A 17,873-nucleotide genomic window follows, 5' to 3' on the forward strand; every position below is an offset into this window, starting at 1 on the left:
CTGCAAGGAAAGGTGGGAACAATGTGGCTTGAAACTACATTATCACTCCTGTGACTTTGGAACTGGCAGGAGCCAGATTGGGTTGGGCGTAAATTTGAGCCATCTAAAACTATCATTGCTGACTATCCAAGACTCTGTGGGATCACTCATAACTGATGGCCAGATATAGTGGCCCATGCTTTGGAAAGGTGCTTTAAGAAATGGGTAATCCTCAGCAAGCCAGCTAGATTAGTTTTCCAGATGATTTGTACCACTTGAACAGAGGCAAAAAATGTCACACTCCAGGTGTGACACAGCTCTGCTTTCAGGAAACTTGCTTGGAGAACAAATAGTGTTGCAGTGGCTCTCTGGAGTTCAGTGCAAGGTGCAAGCCATGGGGAAATGAATCTAGTTAATGCCTTTAACTAGTTGAAGTTCACAATGCTGCAGCTATACTGCTGTTGAGATCAGAGTTATTTTAAATCTATCTTAAATGCATTAACTGAAATTGCAGTTGCATCTTGTACTGCGGTGTAGACTCAGCACTGATCATGCAATATCCACTGTCTTTCAAATATATATATATATATATATTTGCTAAACCATTCTTGTCTCTTCAGTTGAAATGAGCAATTGATCCTGTTATTTATTTTACCACTAAAAGATACATCACAACTTGCAGAGTGGCTGGTAATGCCCATATGAATTTGTGTAACAACTTTACAGTTAAATCTTAGCTGCAGTCATCACTAATTATCAGGGGAATTTCTTGGTGTCTTTTCTCTTATTCAGAATTTTAGCCTTGCTTTTGATGTAAACAGCATCTTCATGTTGCCAGTAATGATAATGAGTAAAAGAAAGTTGAATTTTATAGCCCTGTTATCTCAGTGGGCTTTTAAAGATGCATAGCACTTCAGGAAAAAACAAAACAGAACCAGAAGACCATGGAGGGATATTATTAACCTTTAATTTCTTCACTGAAATGCAGCCACATATAGCACAAGACAAAATGTAATAATTATTAGGCCACACAGAGCTGCACTACACAGCCATCCAGGAGAGAAAGGAAGCAGAAAACTTCATCAGACAAACCACACGGAGAAGTTTCGGTAGACCTCAATACCCAAGCTGTGATTTAGCCGTGACGCTGGAGTTCACAAACATCTTGGAAAGTACCATAATGCCTTTATTGACCAGACATGCATATATATTTTGTCTCAGCTAAAAGGCAGTGCGCCCAAGGCAACTGTTAAAAAGTTGAACAAAAGTACTGTTTATGTGACCAGCTATACCATTTCCTGCAGAATTTCAGCTTCTATTGATAGCTCCTTAACGGGTTATGTTTATCAAGATGAAAAATAGTAGTTGCATTATTTCATTATAACAGGTAAACTTCTGTATTTGAGCTCATATTAATGTGTTCCTGGAACAAGAGAAAGAGACACCACTTATCCTCCGCTATGTATTTGTTATGTATGCTCTCACATATACTGTGGTGATGCACAACACATCCAGTTTGGGCATAAAAGATAAAAGAAAGATTGTGCAATATTCACAGACAGCATGAAACTAAATGCTCATTTTTCAACCATTTAGGCATTTCCTTCATAGTATTTTCCTCACTGAATCTTATGTGGCATTAATATGATATGTTTGCTGTCTGTGCTTTTTCCTCTCTTGTGAATGTTGTGTATTTTCTTAAATGCACTGCCAAAATTGTCTCGTTCTAATGCGGGATCATACTTTGCTGCCTCACTTGCCCATTTGTCCACTTTGGGCTAATGTTAGTAAACATCCCTTAAAGACAATCCCTTTTAATCTTGTCAGAGATGCCCATGTTGTGAGGGTGAAAATTAGTTATTAGCTTAGCTTTTCATCCATGCATAATAGGATGTTAAATCAGAGATGTTTGCTTGGGGCCATGAGAAGCATCCCACTCTGAGCTTACAAGTTCTGAATTTATAAAATGCAACATATTCAAAATAAACAAGCAGAAGGCAAATGCCAGTTTGAAATGAGAAAAAGTCTGGTTTGTGTATATTTGTTTAAGGAGTTTAAGTCATCTTCTTGACTACAGTAAAAGAAGAAAAATATGCTGAATCTTTGCTGATTCTTTTCCCTCCCTCTGCCCTTGTTATAATAGCTGATCAAGACAAAAAATATGCCATGGTTTTCTTACAGTGAGTGAGGACTTTCCCCCTGAATGGGGTTGTCATCAGCTTGGTCCCTGCAGTATCAAACATATTGAGTCCTTGTGTGGTACCTTATAAAATTAAGCCCTGGGAACAAACAGTACCAAGACAAAATCTGCCTAAAACCAAACCAAAACAAAGCAAAAAACCAAGCCAAAACAAACCAAACAAAAAAAACCTGAATGAAACCCATCCCTCACAAAATAGTGGCAAAGCCTCTCTTCGCACCTATGTTGCAAGGTAAAGCTGACACCATTTAGAGAACAAGCAAACTGAAGGGCTCTCTCTTCATTCTGCACTGGAACATCTGTGGCAGGATGGGGAGCCAGGATCTCTCTCTGCTAATACCCATGGAGCAGTGACAGCTTCCCATTTTCCTTCAGTCTAACTCCACTTTAGTTAAATCAGCTGAAGCAAAAGATGTAGAGTAGGTGATAGTTCCCTTGGGAATATCTATGTAAGAATCACGGTAATTGGCAATGAAAGCAATCAGTGAGTTCAGAGACTTCCAGAGAGACCTCTGAATGTCTCAGTGCTCTCCTTTGTCATCCCCAGTACATGCATAACAAAAACGGCTACTGAAGAAACACAGGTAGGCATCCTGGCTCTAAATGCATGTATAATATAAAATGCTGAGTTGTACACCAGTCTGCTGGATGACAGGCTTCAGTATTTGGATTGCCTACCAAGTGTTGATGAAAAGTCACACAGATTCTTAATTCAGAAACTCCAATTTTTTCTCTGTTCCTGTGTTCATTTTCTTTATCAGCAGGGGATGACTTACACTTTCAAAACTGATTAACATTTTAAAACTGTGGGAGCACTTTGTGTGGCATTTCAAATTATTTTAACCCTTTAGCTCTTTGCTGGAGCTCCTCTTCTTTTTTTTCTTTTTTTTTTTTTCTGTTTTCTTTTTTTTTTCCTCTTTGGAATACAAGTTGTGCCAACCCGTCAGCACTTCCAGAAAGTAAGCATTTTGCACTACACAGGAGGCACTAGAGAGATCAGTTACATTAACTAAATTTTGGCAGTACAAAGAGGTTTACCAGCTTTCAGCTCATTGTCTAACCTACCCACATGGGTGAAAGAAACAGCCTTGCCCTTAGGCTTTGAGAAACTCAACAGTTTCCTTAATCCTTTCCCACATCCTGTTTGTGCTCAAAATAATGTCTCTGATATGGCTGTTCAAAGTCAGCAGGACTTATCCTTTTTAGTACATTTTCCCCTCAATCTCTTTTTTCTGTTGTGCCCTCTTTCACACGCTTGGACATATTGATATATGAGCAAAGCAGGGACTCGTCATCACCCAAAGATCCATCTTCCACCTCTGCTGAGCTTTGCTCTCAGGCAGCTAAACCTCATTCTAAAGCATGGCTGAGGAATACTATTCACTTAAAAATAAATGCAGGACTCAAAAGCATTAATCCATAGACAAATGTGTAGCTGCAATGTACAAAGAATCATTTGCAGCTCTGGAAAACTGTTAAGCAAGGCCTACAGACTTGTCTTTAGTCCACTCACAGGTGCTGCCACCTGTGAATTAAAAATGCTGACATCTGTTCAAGTCCACTGATTGGGTCGATAATATGGGTAAATAAACATGGAAAGCATCCAGTTCCAACATCGTCTGAGTAAGGACAATCCTCATTGACCTTAGTGGGACTCGCATTTGAGGATCCACTTTGTCTCATTACTCCAAACATGAACCAGGACACTACTCACCAGCTGCTGTTCTGCAGTGTTCAGCAGCGACTCTTAACAGAGTAAATATTAGATTATTTTACTCCTTACTGTTTTTCAGCAAGCGGAAGTCCAGTAGCAGGCGTTTTCCTACTCTTAAGAACACAGGAGCAAAACTACATTTCTGTTTTTCTACAAGATACTGTGATAAAAAGCTAGGCACGTCTCCTCTTTTCTAGCTTATCAGTTTTAAGAATTCAGAAAAGTTGTGCATGGTCCAGTAGTCAAGGACAGGAAAGAAGGAAAGACAAGAAAGGTACATTATGTCTGCATCTGAAGATGAAGTATCAATTTCTCAACCTACATATCTTTTAACCTTTCTGTTTTTCACTTTCCAACTCTGCTTTAGCTGAGCTTCATTCCCCACTTCCCAGATTATCCCTCAATACTCCTTGCTTTGGAGACTCCTGTTAGCCCTGTCTCTGCATTCAGTGATGGGGATGTTGGTTTTAGTACGTATTTTTCTAACTCATTTGGTAATGACCTGCTGCCATTCTTCTGCTTATGTTAACCAACAGATATAGTAAATAGAAATTCTTTACAGTGGTGCCAATAAAATGAAGAAAAATGGAAAATACAAAACACTGGGGAGAACCAATCAGTGATGTACTTAGTATTCTCAAAATTCACATATACTTTCTGAAAAGGTAACTATTTTGACAATTATTTTAAAAAATTAAATTCCTTCAGTTTTAGTCGTTCACCTGTAAGAATATACAGCATAGGACATTTCAATTGGTTTATGTTTGTTTCGTTAAATAGTGTCAGGCAGGAATGAGAGGAAGTAGAAAATTGTTTGTGTAGCGTTGGAAAAGCTAGTGCCTTAAAAATCTTCTAAAATATGAAAACCTTGAGCATTGCTCAGAAAAGTAACTATTTCTTATTTTATCACATTACTAGTGTTCTGAAATATTAGTAGCTTTGTGAAAATTAGTAGCTTTTTTAGACATTTGATTAACAGGTGCAAGCAGCACTTTTTCAGGTTCGGAGACAGGTAATTTACAGCTTATTGCAGGGGAAACGGAACAAGAGGAAGGAAAAATAGGAATGCTTCATCTACATTTCTTCTCCCCTTCTTTGAAAAGTTTCATGTTAATATTCAGCAACAATTTCCCTTTTCTAATGTTCTTCCACTAGTCATTTTTTTGTTAATTATTTTGGTTGTCCATTGTAAATAAAAAGTAAGAAATCTGCCAGTTCCCTTTGATCATGGTTTTGTTCTTCCCCCAACAAAACTCACATACAGACATTATCTTTCCCTTTCCTTCAGAGGTGAAAAGCATTCCTCATTAGAAGGAGCAGATGCATCCTATCACAGGGAGTTGAGGATTATAGAGTCTTTCAAGCAGTTTCCTTTCTCTCCAAGTACAAATTGTTTAATTCCCAAGCATCATCAATGTTCTGAGTGTTCGCATATATAGCATACAGTGCCATAGGAAGCTCAGGGCAAGCCACATGTAAGAATAAAAAAATGTATTAATGTATTAAAGCATAAAAGCTAATGAGGACATCATGCAATCACTGCTCATAACCATTGCTCAGCTGACTTCCTCAGGGGAGTTAGACTAAAGTAGTTACCCTAGGAAAAGGGGCACACTGCAGGTGGGTGCCAGTATTCTCCCTTTGTCCCGGCATAAAATAGTCAAGAAGAGAAATAAAAAACACAACAAAAATTCTTCCACCACCTTTTTGATCATTTTAATTCATTTTAAAGAAGATATGAACGTGTATTCCTTTTTGCGCTCATTCGTATTTTGGAAGTTTGTTCTAAAGTACTTTTTCTCTTCAAATTAAACACATTTCCTGGGGACATACATATCAATTATTTTGTAACGCTACAAAAGCCAACAGTACAAATATTGCAGGCATTTAATAAACATAGAGCTGAAACGATATACCAAAATTACTTGTCATACAAGATTTTGAAATAAGGGAAGAGTTATACTATATTCAGAAAACATTCTTTTGAAGTTTGCATATATCCCCTTTTATTTCCTTGTGAAGTTTTAAAGTTCCCTACACACATACACTTGCTTGGAGCCTTATGAAACTGAAATGTCAAGTGAGAGTTGCTTTATATCATGTTCTGTCAATCAAAGTAAGGGAGGCTTTATGCATCTGTTGCTACTATATTGCCACTTTTTGAAGAGTGTTTCGGAGGGAGCGAGAATAAATAAAGATCCTTCAGGCACTTTCTCATTTATGGATGAGGAATCAAAGCAGTCTGAAACTTCATTTTCAGCCTGATACCCTGAAGATTGTTGACTGATAATTCTGGATGGAACAGCTTATCTGGGAGGATTAGAGAGAACATGGGCTTCCTATTACTGCTGGCTTCAGCCTATTCAGCTGGACAGACACTGTCACACATTATCTGTGCCTTTACATATGTCACTAATCTTATCTATATCTTTTCAGCTCCTTCTGTTGGACCTGTGGTTTCCTGTACCTAAACCTCCCATTTCTTCATTACATCAGCTGTATAGGCATTAGCTTTCTCTAACAGCCTTTCTGCACCTTGTCATTCAGTAATGGCTAGTAATGCAAAGGTATGAGAAGGTAATGGTAGTGCTTTATCTCAGATCTTATAGGCCTCACATCAATACATTAATGCATACCGCTCTTCCCACCGGCATCCTCCATCCTCTCCCCACCATTTTTGACCAAATCCGCTTAACAAAATAAAATCACCTCAACAATAGAGTATCTCTGCAATCATTAAAAATAATGGAAGCAGGCGATTTGGGGACACGTATATATGCTGTAAGGGTCGAAGTGGTTTGTAACCAGCAGAACAAAAACATCAGTACCAGAACTAATCTGAAGTTTCTGCCATTTTCTCCTGGATTGTTATTTGGTGTTACAAATTTAGTAGTATTGGTCACTAGGATGAAGTAGCTTGCAGGAAAGAAGGATTAAACCTCCTGAGAGTCCCTGCCCTTTTTAAATTTGAGAGGTAAGCCACTTTCCCACACCTACTCTCAAATACCTCTGTAGCTACAGCTGGCTCCCTGCCTGCCGAACTACATAGTTTTTCTTCTGTTCTGCCTTTGCCTTTCAGTCTTCATGCCACACTGCCACTCTCATGTCCCCTTTCCTACCTAATTAATTTTCTGCTGTTTCTTCACCTCCTTTGGCCATTTTCAGCTTACATCATTACCTGTAACTGTGATAAAAATGAAAAAAATGAATTTTTTAAAGCGAAGGAAATGGAACCAATGAAATGCCACTTTGCCCATTTATTTTCTCTCTAATGGTGGTTTTGACTGTAAAGTATTTGGGGCATGGGCTACTCTTGTGTGTTTTCATTGTGCCTAGTACAATATGCATCATAAAAAAAGAAAAAAGATCACTTGGTCCTTATCTTGATAGCTTTTTTGGATACCACCAGAGTGCAAACTATAAAAACACATCACTGATTTCTGACTAATAACTCACTCAGTAGTACTGTCTGGCACTTTATTTGCAATTGGTAATTCAGCCGGTTCTATATATGATTAATTTTAAATACATTTAAATACAATTTAAATAATTTTAAGGCAAGGAATTTTCCTTCCTGTTTTTATTGCCTTCACATTTTGTTTTACTTTAAATTGCCAAGTTATTAGGGATCTGTATCATGTCTGTTCTCTCAAGGTTGAAACAATAAGCTTTATCTGAACTTGACAAATGTAATTTCTCTTCTTCATAAATGAATGCCTTGAATGTCATGGTTTCCCCACCCCGCAACCACAAGCCCAGTCAGGGCCATGTCATTTAACACAGACCCATTTTTTATTCTGTGACAAGCAGACGCAACAAGAAGTGTAACCTATATCCCAAAGCTATACAAATGCTGCTGAATTATATAGGCGAGACAGCCACAGAAAGTTGTGTTTGCTCCAGCAGTGCTGGCAACTGCAGGAAATGATGTGTTGCAGCAATGGAAGATTTCCTTGGTGACTTGCAGTCTTTCAGAGATTTGGAAAACCTTCTCACTACAGACCCTGCAAGAAATGCTGTTTTTCAGCATACACAGGACATTCATGGTCACTCAAGGACATAAGGAAGAACTTAATTTCAGACATTCCCAGGGAAATTGTTTTCACTCTTCTATTCTGGTTGATTTGTTCTTCCCTAGGCTCTTCCATGTGGACTTTTTCAAAAAGCACTGGGATAAACTGGTGTGGAGTTCACTTTGCCGAGCCCACTTTGGCCAGCTACGCATGTCACTAACTGAAAAGTATAGACCTAAAGAGGCCAAGGACAACTCTCAACACTACAGAAGAATCCCATGTTTCATCAGATGCATCCGAAACCCTTTATAATGTACACAGTATGAAGAGATACATAAAGAATCTCTTAAATACTAAATTTATAGTCAGTCCTTGTCTGAGTGCGTGTCATTTATGAAAGGATAACATGTGGCATGTGGAATCATCATTAGCCCAAGGTAACAGAAGTTATGACTCCTAATTCTGTTCTTAGCCCTGATACAGAGTTACTACATGACCTTGCACAAATCACTTAACCTTTATGTGACTAATTTTATCCATCTATAAAATGGGGATAATAAAATTTTTAGCTACATACAGCAGGACGATGAGAATTAATTAATGCTGTAAAACTCCCTGAGAAAGAAGGCTTAATATACAGGGCCTAATTCCACTAATATTCACTCTGGCTCTCTGTCTGGAGGAGCTACTTCTAGCTGAGCAAAATTAGTGTAAAAAGCTACCACCTGAATTTGTTAGCATTATTCAGATTCACTGTGCTTAGATATGGAGCTCACACAAAGCACTCCAAATAAATCAACCCAAGGGAAAGCTCATAGCAATTCATTATTAGTATTAGTTGTATACCCACATACGCAGAGTACAATCAACAAGGCTTGAGCATTCAGAATTTCATAGTGGGGGCTCCAAGTTAGCATATGTAAAAGTATAAACCAGATTAAAAGCACCTGTCTGTGTTACTGAAGCTGCAAGCACCAATAGGGTGGCCACATGCCCATGTGCATATGGGAGAAGGAGTGTGCATTGCTCATGTGGTTCTTCAACTTCTGCTTTCTAAAATTTGACCCTAAAACTTCACTTCTTCTGGATTATGGAGCAATTTTTTTTAAATAAAAGCAGTATAATTTTCATTACAAAACTCAAGTTGGAAATATAGTATCATGTCACCTACTAATGTATTGGAATTTTACGGGATATCATGGAACAGATCTTCCTAGAAGCTTTGCTAGGGCACACGGAGGACCCGGAGGTGATTCGAGACAGCCAACATGGCTTCATCAAGGGCAAGTCCTGCCTAAGCAACCTACTGACCTTCTGTGATGGAGTAACTACATCAGTGGACAAAGGAAGGGCTACAGATGTCATCTGTCTGTCACAATGTCTGGATGAACACTGGTGACAAGTGGAGTCCCTCAGGAGTTCCTTACTGGGACCAGTACTGTTTAATACCTTCATCAACAACATGGACAATGAGATCGAGTGCACTCTCAGCAAGTTTGCAGATGAAACCAAGCTGAGTAGTGTGGTTGACATGCCTGAGGGACGGGATGCCATCCAGAGGGAGCTGGACAAACTCGAGAAGTGGGCCCATGCAAACCTCACAGGGTTCAACAAGGCCAAGTACAAGGTCCTGCACCTGGGTTGGGGCAACCCCTGGTATTAATGCAGGCTGAGGGATGAAGGGATTGAGAGCAGCCCAGTGGAGAAGGACTTGGGGGTACTGGTGGATGAAAGACTAGACATGAGCCAGCAATGTGCACTTACAGCCCAGGACACCAGTTGTATCTTGGACTGCACCAAAAAGAGCATGGCCAGCAGGTCGAGGGAGGTGATTCTCCCCCTCTGGTCTGCTCCGGTGAGACCCCACCTGGAGTCCTGTGTCCAGCTCTGAAGCCCTCAGTGCAGGAAGGACATGGACCTGTTGGAGAGGGGCCAGAGGAGAGCCACTAAGACAACAAGAGGGATGGAACACCTCTCCTTTGAGGACAGGCTGAAAGGGTTGAGCTTGTTCAGCCCGGAGAAGAGAAGGCTCCGGGGTGACCATATTGCAGCTTTCAGTACTTAAAAGGAGCCTATAAGAAATATGGGGACAGACTTTTTACCAAGGCCTGTTGCAATAGGACAAGGAGTAATGGTTTTAAACTAAGAGATGGGAGATTCAGACTAGACATAAGGAAGACATTTTTTACAATGAGGGTAGTAAAACGCTGGCACAGGTTTCCCAGAGAGGTGTTAGATGCCCCATCCCTGGAAACATTCAAGGCCAGACTGGACGGGCCTCTGAGCAACCTGATCTAGTTGCAGATGTCCCTGCTCATTGCAGAGGGGTTGGACTAGATGACCTTTGAAGGTCCCTTCTAACCCAAACTATTCTATTATTCTGTGATTCTATGATTCTATGATCTGTCCAGTAGTTCAAATGCAGGGGAAATGGTAGACTGAAGGTGACCATGCTCTCTTCACTATGCTACTGGCTTGCTGTTTTACAGTGGCCAGTCCAAATTGATCCTAATCCAATTTCTGTTCCAATATTGGAGACATAAAGAAATCCCTATATGGTATAGAACAACCAGTCTTCAGTATCCTAATCTGTTGTTTTGCTTAAATTGTACATGGATTTATGCTCAAAATAATCACTTTATTTCTTTCTACCACTAAGGCAGAACTTAAAGTTACTGTGATTATTGAAAATTCCATCAAATTAACAATATATCTGCACTCAAACCAGAAGATCAGTTCAAAGTTAAAAAACTACCAAGAAAGCAGAAAACACCAGACTTGTCTATAGGTATCAGTAATACAATTGCCTTATTCTAGACTAGCAGCAAACCGACTAATTAATGGTTGAAGATCATGTCTGGTGTAACTTGAAGTACTCCATGGCAGGCCCTAACTCAAGTGCTCTTTCAAATTATCCTCAGAAGATTCTTAATCATAAGGAAAAATTAATTCTTTATGCAATGGAAGTTATTAACCTTGAACCTTCAAAGTCGAGATAATTGGAATGTGTATGTGTTGGGGGGAGGGATTCTGCAATCTCCAAGATGTTTTAAAACTGGTACATCAGGGAGAAAACAAACACAATAAATATGTCTCTCTCCTTAGTTTGCTTTTGCAAAGCATTCCAGCATATGCTGCTTTAAAAAAAATCTTTTCCTTTTTAAATGATCAAAGCAGCATGTGATCCAATAAGGTAAACAACTGCAACAAGCCAGAACAGCACAAATACACTTAAATGTCCTGTTTACTGAAGATATTCATTGAAGATAATGATGCACAGGTCTCAAGAGATTTGGAGAAAAATAAGTAAATAGAAAGTAAAATGAGCTTGATGATGTCTACAGTAGGGTGTGTGGGGTGGAGGAGGGTGATGGAGACATTTTTCTCTTTTGTGCTTTATTAAAAAAAAAAAGAAATTTAGGTTGAGGGGACTTTTTTTTCTAAATTTTCTACTTATAAGGGCTGACTTGCTGCTATGAAAGTCTGAGGGCTAGATTAGTTGTGATTGTAGAAATCTTCATTGTAAGCCAAGCAAACTTTACTTGCATACTGTTAAAATATTTTTGCAGCTTACATTCTTACATTAATATCAGCAGAGCAGAAGAATAGAACAGAAATGACTAAACATTGCAACAATAGTTTACCTCTAAGCATACTTTCCCCTGGGTCAGACAAAATAAATGTGCTGTTCCTGAAAATATAAAATAATAATAATAAACTAGTAGTAATAATAATGCAGCACAGACTATTTCTATAAGAAATAATCTAAGCTGACCCATAAAGAATTAAAGATAAGGTATTTTTAGGATGTTTTGGTTTTATATGTTTGTTTTGATAAAATAACCAAAGCATGTAATTGCATTGAATAATTTATTCTCTGCCTTTTCCATTTATTCTCTTCCTCGCATCCTTTATTCCCTGTACCCCTTGACCCATTTCAAGAGAGGATTTGGTGAGATGCTGATTATTAAAGCAGATGAATTGTCCTATTGACTCAGATAAAACATACACAACAGGTTTTCTGATGAGAGGAATGTCATCTGTGAGGCCAGCCCAAGAAGGCACCTGCCTGCGGGCCTTGCATTACATTCTCCTGATCCCACTATCGCCACAGCCTGCGCCAGGCTTCTCAGTCATTCACTTAAGCTCAAAGAAGTGGCTGCTTTTAGATCTTTCTCTGGTAATACCCTCAAACTGTCCTGCCTCCAAGCAAAGTCCTGCAGCTCTAGAAATTCCCCTTTTCTGCAAAATGCAGAGAATGCAGTCCATCTCTTCTTACCCTTCCCTTACTCAGGCTGGTTTGCAGTCCCACCCACTGCATTAACCAGACTTCTAGAATGTGACCTCTAAAACATCAGGGAACTCAACAAATTTATTCATGCAAGTAGTGACCAAGAGATGTACCACATCATGCAGCCTATAGCATGGACATGGCTTACCTCTCCCTGGGTTAGGCTCACTTTTAAAACTTCATTTTTAAAACCTCTAATAATTTTAAGGCTATTTTCCCGATCACTTTTGTCCTGATGTAGTCTTAGCAGCAAGTCTTTTGTAGTATACTAAAAGGCAATAGATGTGAAGATGTGTTGTTGGTAGTACCCTGAGGTATGTTCCAAGGTGCTTGCCACTTGATGTAGTGAGCCAGAGAATATAGCTGGTGGTGAGTGTGCCGTTCAGATTTTATTTTTATCTTAAAAAAACTTTTCCTTAAGTTACTACCTGTCAGTCTTAGTGAAAATGTGTCTGAAATCATCATTCATATATGTACACGTGCCTTGAAACCAAAATTAGTAAGACACATTTGTGTATCATTAGATGCCTATTTTCAAATGCCTCATTTTGAACATTTGGGCTTGTTTTTCTTATCATGAGTCAAATAGCAGAATGACTGAAGGTGGAAGAGGGTAAAGGTGACTCGTCCTACCTGAGTTCTCTACATGCACTTGGTAAGCACTTGCTTTTTATAGATGACAGTAATGAAATAAATACATCTGAATGCGTGGGTGAGTAAGAGACAAATCCACTCTGTGCTCAAGTGCCTAGAAACACTGTGAAGAAACACTAAGAAACACTTAACTACAATGGCTAGAAAAGATACCTTTTCACCAGTTAGAGATCCTGGATGTATCTAGGAATGTGTCCTGCAACTACCCTAGTAAATGCGAAGATTGCTGGAGTGATCCCAGATGCCAAAAAGCTGTTTTCATTCTCAGTAAAATGTTAAAACTTCTTCAACAGGCACAAGTGAAGGCAATAACAAAACACCCAACACAGTAGATCAAGCTTTATAAGCCCTCTTCTAATATCCACATCTGGTAAGTTTTACTATTGCTTTAGGGTTTGTGTACATAATATCAGCATCTTTCAAAAAAATTAAGCAGAAGTCTTTTTCCTGCCTCTTTTTAATGTGTAGATTTCAGCAACCACCTTTCTGATGAACTGGGGGCGAGGGGAGTTTGTGAAAAATTCTGTGTATTCACAATGGATTGCTTTAAAAAAATATTTCCATATTCTGTAGCACATTTTATTTACTACTCACTAATAATGGAGGACAAACAGTACAATTCTTCACATGTTTTACAAAAAAGGGTGATATTATTCTGTTGAATCCATGCTGTATTTGCTATCGGTGTTTCACCATGTGCAGGATTTCTTATTAGAGAAGTAATTTTTAAAACAATCTGCTGGACTTCTTCTTTAAAGAAACCCATCTAAGAAGGCTCTCTAACCCCCTAAACCCTTTTCTATCCTATCGTAAACTACAGTAACTTCCTATAAAGAACTCAGGAAATTATGTAGCCAGACTTTTTATCGTGAAACCTTTGTTGCATAAAACAATCTGAGTGTTGTTTTAGATCTGAAATGTCAACAATTGTATATTTCACTATTTAGATATTTAAAAATCACCCAAAATAGGCATGGTACTTATTACAATGCACCAAAATTGCTCGAAGTAAGGATTATCTGTGTAGTTGAGTCTCTACACTGTTGGACTCCATAGGAGAATTCCCAACTATCCTTATATATTTAAGTCATAGCACTTGGGTAAAGTTTTGCCTGAAGCAAATAGCCAAGTACCCTGTATGAGCACAGTGCATACTCTCAAATTAGGATTTAGTAGAATTAACAAGGCTTATTTGGAATTGCCTTCTGTCAAGTAAAAGATCAAATTAATCCTAAAAAATTTAAAGGATGATTAAACTAAATTAATAGTTATATATTTTCTCCTACTTGCATTTTTTTACTGAATATCAGAAGAACTGGATAGTTTTCTCTTTTGCTATTAGAATGATGTGTATTGGGAAGAACTCAAGATACATGCTCTGTAAAGTATTAAGCTATATGCAAAACTGATATGTCTTTGAAGCGAAGCAATAAAACAGAAGAGCACAGATCTATTGGTAATATAGATTTGCTTTAACTGCCGAATAATTGTTAATTCAGAAAGTGTGTAGAATCTTTCGAATTCATGAATATATTTGCATAGGCAGAAATACCATGACCAAAAAAAAAAAAAAAAAAGATGTAGCAGGCTTGGTGAATTTAGCTGAATGCTTGATGAGTTTACAAATCTTTTATCTTAACACTTACTACAGTTTGAGACTGGTGAATAATATGCAATGAATATTTCATCAGACACATGTTGCCTTCTTTTTGCAAACAGAATATCTGCAAACAGATCATAGTTTTCCAGATTCATTTGTCATTTGAAATTGTATTAAAAAATGTATATGTAAAAAAGTAACCATCTAGATTAATCCAAACCTGTTATCTGCAAATATTTGACAACTCAGTTGGGTTGGTTAGTTGCGATGAGCCAGATAAGTCACAAAGTATTCTTTCTATTCATGCACTGGAACAACAAGCAAATACTTCTGGAATAAATATTTACACATGCGAATATGACATTTAGTTTCAGTGAATATCCTTGCATGTGACAGGGCAGCATGTGTCCTATGACCATGTATACTGATAAAAGGCAATCATTCAAATGTCTGTAGAAAGCAAACACAAAAGGAGATTGTGATTATCACGTAGCCGACACAAAATACAATCTCATTTTTAAACAGGAGAATGAATTAACAATATGCTGTTGATAGGGCAGGTAAGTGACACTGAAGACACAGAGACAATCTCAGTGGCAGATATTTGCATACTTTTTGTCTGTCTCTCCATTTTGTAATTGTTTGATGCTCTTGGGTACCTTTTGTTAAAATGAAAAATAGTTCCTAGGTAGTAACAAACTAGGCAAATGACAGTAGCAGCAGATATCCAATAGTCGTCCTCTAAATTGATTTTGTTCCACACTGTGCTGGCTAACCATTGTCCTCAGGGTTGCTTGAGGAGGTGGAAATCACTTCTCACTTTCTAATATACTACTTCTGTGACAAAGACTAAAAGGAGCTGGGTCAAAGAAGCTGTTGTGGGAGCCTTAAATAAGTGGAGGATCCTTCTAACGGAGGAAATCTCCCATAACTGCATTCAATCAATTTATAACCATTTAACTGATTAGGTGCAAAATGACTGTAATCCAGCTTAGAAGATGGCATCTGTTTTCATAGAACAATAATAGACTGAAACCTGTACAAGATTAGAAATTTCTTCCTGCCTGCCACATGTACTTCTTCTGAATAACTGATCCAAAATGGGCAATCCCTGTTGTTGTCTTCTCTTTAGGCAGACTGGCTTCCCACTCAGTCACACCTAACACCTAAGAGCTAGTGTGTTTTGTCTGTGATGGAAATGGTGAACCCCACAGAGTACGCCATAATGTGGCAGCTGTGCTGAAGCAGAGATTAGGAAGACAGAGACACCACAGTCAGCTGTGCCGGGGTTTTATCTGGAGACTCGTCAAAACTGGCTTTGCTAGTGCTGCTTTTCTCCACACTATACTAAAAGCATATGACTGTCACATATGTTCAGTCCAGACAGAGAATAAAGGCATGATAATAGCAGGTACTAGTATTAACACATTTCAAAAATCCACTGTAGATAGAAGTACAAGCACCTTGATTTACAGAGGTATTTGAAGTACTGTCATTCAGTTTCGGTCGGAATTAAGTACCTGACCTGTTTAGGCATTTATGTAAATCTTACTAAACACACATCTTCACCTCTAGGCAGCTGAATATCTCTGTGTGTTTGATCTATAGCTTTTAAAAGAGGTTGCTGAGGCTTTAACTCTGTCAGCATGTTAAAGACAGATTCTAGCCTGTGTAAGAGTCTGCAAAATAGTTAGTTAGGAAGTATTAGCTAACATGGGTTATTACCTTAAATCTTTACCTCCAGGGGTTCTCGAAGGGTGAAAGAATTTACCCCATCAGTAGTGGTGGCAAAACTGTAATCTAGATTGTCCAGGAGAAAGAAACAGAAACCACAAAATCTTTTCTCAGCCACACCAAAACTCATGATTCTCTTGCCTGTAACTGAATTCCACTATAAAGCGTATGGCTGAATAAATCTCAGCCAAACTTGGACATGTTATGCTTATTTGGGGATTTCTAGTAATGACTATTGTGCAGACCACCCAGCTGCATAGACAAAGTGTGCACATCTGAAAATATTCCCATGTATAGTGAAATAGCAGTCATTAGGACCACAAGAGAATACCATTTCCTTCACACTGACTACACTCCCAGTGAGTCCTTCATTGACCGTGATAAAGAGAATGGCTTTCAATGAATTCCTTTAAAAAAAAAAAAAATTAAAAAGTAGCTGCAGTGCACACATGGCATAAGTAGTTTACTAAGGCGTTACAGTACAGTGTCATGCAGGCTGTTAAAGAAATTCTGGTACTCTGGTGATAATGTGTATATTCATTTAGTATAAATGACTAAGTTCAAAAAACCATACAATGAATCATGGTTGCAAGGCCAGACTTGCTTTGATTAACTACACTGGTATAATGAAATCCAACAGAGCAATCACTGAAACATTTAGCTCCAAATGTAAATCTTCTTGAACTCTGAAAAAAAGCATGTTAGGCAATGAGAGGTGGTATATAATACAGCCATATTTCATATGATGAAAGTGGAAGCAGTTGTAAAGAAAAGGGAATGTTAAAAAGTTGTTATGCTGTGGTTGGCAAGAATGAGTCATTCTGAGTGTGTCAATCATGATAATCCAACATATTTTTAATCTAAAGGTCAATAGAAGCAGTTTCTATAGAGGTACAAGAGTTATGCCAAATATGAAAGCAAGCATTTATAAGACGATTTCAAATATTAATACAGTACCATAATGTGTCTTGGAGAATTAATCTCAACTTCAAATTGAAGAGCATAGATTGATCAAGGTAAGAGAATTTATTAAAAATGTACTGATATAACCCATGACACTTGCATTTTAGCAAGACTGCCATGTTGAATTCCCATATCTAAGGCATGTCTTAACTGTACAGGTGAAAGGTGTCTTTTCTACCAAGAGGTAGAACATGCTCTGTTTATGGGAAACCTGGGATCTACTGTTAAACTACAGAGCATGAAGATTTCCTCATACAGTTACTGGTCATGCATCTGGACACAAAGGTATGTATTTTTTCCTAGGAAACACATCTGCCTAAGCCCCATTAATGCTAACACAAGATTACCTGCACCAGGGGAAATCTAGTCCTGAGGAATTCTTCTCAATACACACTTCAACTCAAACATCACAGGTTTTCCTTACGTCATCATTTCCCTTCTCTTCTGTCCCTTTTGTCCCTACAGCTGACTACAGTCACAGAGGACAGTGTTTTCAGTGATCAGTAGAATTGTAATGAACACAAAATACAGAGCATGGACAAAAAAGTCCGGCCAAGTCAAGCAACTCTTGACTTGTGGTTGTCCGAACAACACAGTCAGAAGGAAAATCTTTTCATTTCACTGTTGCTTTCCCAGAGGATTTACTGTGGAAGGGAAAGAGAGCAAAAAGTGTGGTAAAGAACTCTGCTTCATAGCGAGGGAACCTTAGAGTGAGGGCAGGACTA

The sequence above is a fragment of the Caloenas nicobarica genome, chromosome Z (assembly GCF_036013445.1).
Source record: "Caloenas nicobarica isolate bCalNic1 chromosome Z, bCalNic1.hap1, whole genome shotgun sequence".
Lineage (NCBI taxonomy): Eukaryota > Metazoa > Chordata > Aves > Columbiformes > Columbidae > Caloenas > Caloenas nicobarica.